Raw genomic sequence first — 7,449 nt, forward strand, 5'->3', positions numbered from 1 at the left:
GAGTTTTCCAAATGGGTTTGTTGCTATCGTAAATGCAGACATAATTGATAGCAAGTCCGTTTTTTTTTTTGAAGGGGTCTCTTTTTCTGAGAGACCTGAGATGTCACTTTGCCGTCTGTTTTTATGCGGGGTGTTTGGAGCTTTTTCGGTTTGGTGCTGTGATAGTCTGTACGATGATCTTTTCTCCGTTGGTGTCACTGGGTCTTGTATTATCGCAGGGACTTCTCCCCACATTCTACTGTTGTTACTTTGAATGTGCGGTCGGGTCCATGCGTAAGGGTCTTTGGCTTGTGCTTGTCTACGGATAGATTTAATCCTGTTTCGCGCTGCTGCGTCTGAGTTTTGGACGATCACTGGCTCATTCACTGGTTCAAGGACTGGGGTGTCTTTGGGTTCTTCGCTGACTTTATCTCTTGAGCCCCGTGCAGCCTGGGGATTTGCTATTACTTTCGGCATACTATCACGTAGGGTCGCTGGGCTCTCTATCTTTGTAGTCAGGTCTGTATTAGTTCCAATGTGAGCATGCCATTTCAGTCTTGCATTGGGCCTCTGGGAGTTCAGGTCCATTTTTCGAGCTTTACTCAGCGGGGAGGGGCCTTGGATAGCCTCCAAGATTTTGGCATCCGACAGCTCCGGATCTTGTTCTAATTTCCTTTTATGTTGTTTTATAAAGTATTCTTTCAATGAGGACGATATCAATGGAGCTGATGGACATTTAGAGCCCCCCTGGATTTTTAGGCCTGTCTTCCGAGATTTCTTAGAGATCAGCTTATCTCACATGATTTTCGGTTTGACGCTTCCCTTAGTACCTATGCTCTTAGAGGCCTTGTTAGAGTTCTTTGGTGCCGCAGCGGAGGGCCCCTTTTCCGTCACCAGGACTTCATCAGAGGTTTCAGGTAGGTCTTTGGCCGGGTTTGACTTTGGGGTTGTGGTCGAAGAGGAGGGGGTTTGATCCTCGCCTACCCCCTCGATCCCGGCTGGTACAGTTTTACTTGAGGCTCACTTAGTTCTGCAGCTATGTCCTGATGGGTCGAATTCCCTTCTGTAGTCACCTCGAAGACCGAATCATCCTCAGACCTCCTGTTCGGGGAACCCCCCAAGTCCTCATTGTCTGTGGCCCAGGAGTCATTTGAATTTGACATAATTGGTATGGTTTTTGCCTCGTGTCGCTGTAGGTGCTTCAGCTGTTCTACTGGTAGGTTGAGACTTTGGTGAATTTGCGCTAAGGTCGTTAGACCTTGGTCGGCCGATGCCGATCTCTGCTCACTTTTGTCGCTATTCCTGGCCTCCCAAAGTCAAGGGTCACGGCCGGCCGCTGATGGAAGATGCACATTTGCGTTGCCACAGTCGATGAGAACCGCCCCCGGCCGTTTAGACCCCACCCGCAACCGTCCTCCGACAGTTTCCGGAGGGGAGTCCCTCGTCATGACGGTAAGACGGCCGGGCGGTGATGAAGTGGGCGATCGTGGCAAAAAACTGAGAGCATCTCTTCCTGGGTTAGTTGACGAGGCCTCCTCTGCCGACACAACCAACGCTGACAGGTGAGTGTTAGTGGAGGCACTAGATGATGGGTTTGTGGAGGCCTTCGCAACCTCCTCTTCTATTAGAGTCTGAGGTGAAACAGGTTGCAGCTGACACGGTCTTCCTGGGGTCCAAGGCTCCGTAATCGGAGCTGGGATACGGGCCAGAGCGTTTGGCTGGAGAGGTAGAGCTTCCGGATTTCCCTGATTATCAGCCTGAGTATTTATCATGGGGCAGACTTTCCTTGCACTGAGCTCCGGTTAAGATTTGCTACTTCATAGCCAACTGCCGGGGTCAGCTTCAATGGGAGAAAGTGGCGCCATCGTGCCGATTAGAATTGTAGTTAATGTGGTGTGAATTGTGTACTGTTGATTCTTGCAGTACTAGCGCGAGATACGCACAGTTCTTAACAGCTCTTGACAGTACTTGGCAGGAAGGGTGGGGGTGGCCCTCTTACCTCGCCTCTCGTCCCCAGACACCAGACACACTGCTTCGCACACCGCGCAGCGCTCTGCGCATGCGCGGTGTATAAGTAGGAAGTTCTGTGGACAAGTCAATGGAGATCAAAAGCGGACTGCAACCCTTGCAGACCACGAAGAACGAACAGCAAAATAGGCAGAGGTCTGTCCTCACGTCCTCAGCCAGACACACTGCTTCGCACACCACGCATATTAATTCAAGTGGGAGATAAAGTTGGGTACATCAAAGCCAACCCACAAAGTACATCACAGTAAATTATACCAACCTGCAACCTCGCGGATCAGTGCACCAAGTAGAGGGACATACCCAATATCCTGCACCATGCAGCATGTCACAGCGCCAATGCAATTTCTTCCATGCCCGGGAAACCCTACATGTCCTTGGGAACAATGGATCGATGGCTTTCAGGTATATTTGAGGGAAGTTGGTGGAAACAAGTACAATGATGACCTTAAGGAGGCAACACTACTGAACTGCATAGGAGCAGAGGCGCTGAGGATTTTCAGATCTCTTCCTGAATTGGATGATGCAGAGGGTGGCTCTGGAGACATCTGGAGACAATAACTGCAAGTTTGAAAGTGCATTAGGTAAACTAGCAAAACATTTTGGAAATAAGACTAACATTGTGTTGGAGAGATATACATTTTTCTCAAGGAGGCAGCTTAAAGGTGAGTCGATTGATGCATATATAGCATCTCTAAAGGGACTTATGGCAACCTGCAGCTTCACCGGAGTGAGTGATGAGTACATGCATGATCAGCTTGTGTTGAATGTAGCTGATTCACGTATTCAACAGAGACTGTGGCAAACGAACAACCCATCCTTAGATCAGGCAATTGAAATTGCAAGGAGCATGGAATTCGGCGATCGCTGCATGAAGGAGAGATTTGATAGAACTGAAGACAAGGAAGTCAAAATGATCCAAAATAAGTCAAAGGAGGAATTAGAAGAGTCTTTAGTGGTGATGGTGAGGAAAATGACTGCTACCAACTCAAGAGCCAGTGCAAGGAGGGGTAGAGATACTTTTTGTTTATTTTTTTTATTTTATTGTGCAATAGCCAACATTTGACTTTTAACACATTTCCAACAATACAAAAAAATAAATAGAAGTAAAATTCTTCATACAGTTTTCAAATTCGACATCAATAAAAAACTTCATCTTAAAAGGAAAAATGGAATAATAAACTAAACACACACATTATAAAAAAAGAAGAAAAAGGAATAGGAAACAGACTGTTTTCCCCGAGAAACCAATCAATCTGTAGATCCAAGTTTCACATAAGAAAGTTCTCCAATATAAAGCGCAAGTTAATTAGACAGAATCCACTAAGGACCCTCCATAGTAAATTTGAACAGAGTAACACTAGTTACTAGGATCTTAATTCATACATAGGTGAGACTAGATCACCGATTAAATTAATTTCTTTTAGAGCTCTAACATGTTCCATGGAAAGAGCAGATTCATGGCAAGAGGATAATCTCCCCCAGAACGCATCAGAATCAAGCCAGGACAACTGATTAACAAACCTGCTAAATCTTCTGACCCTCATATTCCAAGTACCCTGGCAGCTAGGTAATAAATGCTTTAAGGACTGCAAGACCTTAACTGAGCACTTATCACAATGTGGGTCAATTTTCCCTTCTCTATCTCTAGAGGCCAATATCTCTTGAGTAGGGAGTAGATTTAGGCGAAATCTAAGAATAGATGATCCAAACCTTAGATCAGGAGTTATTTTTAGATAAGCAGGAACCACAGAGAGAGGCTTATCGACCACAGATAACGAGGCAGATCTTTTCGTCCTCTTCATGCTGTGAATCGTATCAATCCAGTCTCTTTGTTTCATCTTTCGTTTTACTCTATCTGGATTTTGGAGCAATAAGGTTGAATCACAATCTGCTCTCTCTAAAATTTCCAGGCATCTTTGCTTGAACTTAATCAAGAATAGATTTTTTCCCTGGTTTAATTCACCTGCAATTTCCTCAAAAAGGGAATTTTTAGGAGCATCTAGAGTTGATCTATACAGAGTTAGCCACTTCCACTGAAGCCATGATCTAAGAGACAACAGTCCCAATTCATAACGGAGAGAAACTATTGGAACACAATCCGGGAGTCCCAGGGTACGTTTCCATAACCTGGCTTCCCAGGGATCCCATTCGAGGTCCATTGCTACGATGTTATAGTCAAGGCCAAACAGAAGAATCGGGATAACTTTCCCTATATAGAATTTCACCAAGGGGAGAATAGAAAATTTGCAAAACTGGGATTTTATTTTTTTCATTTGTGCACCCAATTTTACAACTTTTAATTCCAACAAGCGCACCAAGTTGCCTTTCGTTGGAAAGGAGCTGATTGAAGCTCCCAAGTACGTTAACTCCTAAACTACCTCAATTGGTAGTTGGTCCAAGGTCCAGACATACTGTTTAATTATCTTTTTTGGGTGTTTAAATCTGATTATCTTGGATTTAAGCGGATTAATAATAAGTTTATTATTTCGGACATCATTTTCTAAGGCAAACAAAAGACATTGGAGTCCTACTTGGGAGTGATCAAGAACTACGACATCATCTGCATATGCCAACCAATTAATTTTTGATTTTCCTAGTAGCAGAGATATTAAACCTATTCCGTTCATTGCCTCAGCCAAATCTGCCATAAACAGGATAAACAAAAGGGGAGCTAGCAGACAGCCTTGATGTACCCCTCTCTTTACACCAATTGGATTTGTCAGAAGGCCTGATCTACCAAGCCTCACCTGCATGGAATTGTTGTGATGTAATTCTCTCAGCATTGACAAGAGAGTAGGAGGCAGACCCCATTTGTCTAATTTTTTCCAAAGAAGATCCCTGTCTATCATATCAAAGGCTTGGGAGAGATCTAGCCAAGCGCCAAAAAGTGGTGGGCCCCCTCCTTGGACAGAAGGGGAGATCAGGGTACTCAGAACCAGTCCATTTAGAGAAGTAGATAAACCCTTCCTGAAACCCGATTGTTGTCTTGGGATGATACCCATTTTGTTTGCCCATGATTCCAATTCCCCTAAAATGAGCCCTGTAAAGATTCTACTGTCTGCATCTAAAAGGGAAATTGGACGATAATTGGTCGCTAGCAGTCTATCCCCCTTTTTATAGATTGGTATAACTAAGGAATTTTTTCATGAGTCCGGGAAACTCTTCTGACAGATTATATTATCAAAGAGTTTCTTTAGGATCTCAGCCCATATGGAGCGGTCTTTTTTAAGGATTGAATTACTTAATCCATTCGGTCCTCCCGCTCTGGAAGTTGATGATTTCCTTATCAACATTTCCAGATCCATGGCTGCTGTAAAGTCTAAGGCCCACTCAAACAATTTGTTCCTCTCCCCAGTTGTGGCATTCAGTGAGTCATAAAGATTGGCAAAGTGCTCAGATCAAACTTGTTCTTGAATAATGGCATCCATGTTTTGATTCCTGTTTACCTCTCCCCCCCTACCATTGTCCAAAAATGTCTTGAATTTCCCCTAGAGAGAGCAGCTAACATTCTTTCTCCATCTTGTTGCCATATACGATACTTATGAGCCGTGTACCAATTTCTATGGTTGTTTCTAAGAATTCTCATGCCCTCCTTAAATTGAAACAAATCTATACAGGAATTCTTTAGCTTCGTTCTTTGCTGTCTAAGCTCCTTCTTCCTTTTTACAATTTCAGCATTAGGAGTATGCTTGGGAATCCTATGAGGTCTCTGCAGGTTAGAATTAACAGGAGCCAAATTAGAGAGAAAAAGAGAAAAGTCATCCGGATTACAGAAATTTGACAGTTGTTGATCTGAAGAGTGGTTAACCCAGCTTCGCAATTCAGAGTTTATATCATGCCCCCGCCCATGAAACCCCCTAACAACATTTCCTGCACTATTCGTTGTTAGGGCCTGGTCACAGAATAGTACCTCCCGAGCCCCTTCAAATAATAAAAGTGCTCCCAGGATTTGATGGTCATCTATATTCCCTTCCCCCACTTGAAAACTTGAGCAAGACTCAAAAATGCATTGCGAGGCAAAGAGATAATCGATGGTCGAGAAAGCAGTACCTCTGTTCCACGATGGGGCACTGGGGACGTCCCCCCTTACATTACCATTGAACATTTGGAGGCCCCATTCATGCATAAAATCTGTCCAAATCTTCCCATTTGAGGTTTTCTGGCAGATTTTTCCTGAAATAGGGTCAGTTGTAGAGACACACTGGGAATTAAAATCACCAGCAATAATAAGATCATCGGCAGGATATTGCTGCAAACAGTCTACCAAAGCGTTCGAGAGATTAAGCAGAAAATCTGGGATAGGGATGGCACTGGGGTTCCAGTAAACATTTATAATAAGCCATGTATTCCCCTCGATAATCCCTCTCCTCTTCACTCTTACCACGAGGATACCATCTATATTGTTCCATACAATCTTTGAATTCTCAAAAATCTCATTGCTACATGCCACAAGCAAACCCCCTATCGGTCTACCCCCTTCTGAGCCTCGAGCTAGTTGCTGAAAAATAGAGAAACCATCCAACCCAACTGCACCAGTTAACCAAGTCTCTTGAAATAGTATTAGTTCAGCTGATTTGAATATTTGCGATTTCTTTGGTTCCTGGGAAAAAGATGCATACCCTCTGGTGTTCCATGACAGTACAGTAATTTGAGCCTTCCCTAGAGTCTCTGGTGGGGAACACACATTTTACGGAATACCTCAGAGATTATCTGTGGGACTATTTCCCACATATTCGAGGAATTAGAGAAGATTCTTTGTTGCTAGTTTCAATCTTCTGATTTTGGGTGTCTAGAAAACCTTGGTCCGGCTTTATTAAAGTTGGACATATCTGGGAGATCGTAAGCCCTCTCTGCTCCCAAGCCATTGACTCACCCAAGATCAAATCAATACCCAGTCTTGATTTCAGGGTAACCTCTGCAGTATCTGTGTCACGTCCAAAGGGAAAGCTCACCACATCAATGTCTGCAGTAGTAAAATATTTGAGGGCTGGAATCATCTTCATTTCCCGCAGAATTGTAGATCGGTTCAACGGGATTGTATTTTAGGATCTTGAAGATTTTCTTGAGAAAACGCTCCATGGTCTTTTAGTTTCGTGTCAACGTAGGAATGGCTCTGCGAGCCTCTCATCTTCTTACTGGGATCATAAATGCCTTCCCTGGAATTATTTCCACTCTCCCTTTCTGAGTTCACTACTCCCTGATCCCCAGCAGGGGATATTTCAGAGTTTTTATTCATCGATCCTCCGTCCTCAAGGTTTACTATTGCCCCTATGATTTCCGCCCCTCCTCCAGTGTTCGTGCCCTGATTCCCCACTGGGTTTACTGAGGGACAACTTTTTACTTTTTTCAAAAAAATCAGAGCAATTTTTAGCGACGGCTCGATGAGCTTAGTTTTACGTTTTGCCAGAAGGAATACAGGAGCAATTTTTTTTGGCGGCCCAA

The sequence above is a fragment of the Ambystoma mexicanum genome, chromosome 9 (assembly GCF_040938575.1).
Source record: "Ambystoma mexicanum isolate Mex_15411 chromosome 9, UKY_AmexF1_1, whole genome shotgun sequence".
Lineage (NCBI taxonomy): Eukaryota > Metazoa > Chordata > Amphibia > Caudata > Ambystomatidae > Ambystoma > Ambystoma mexicanum.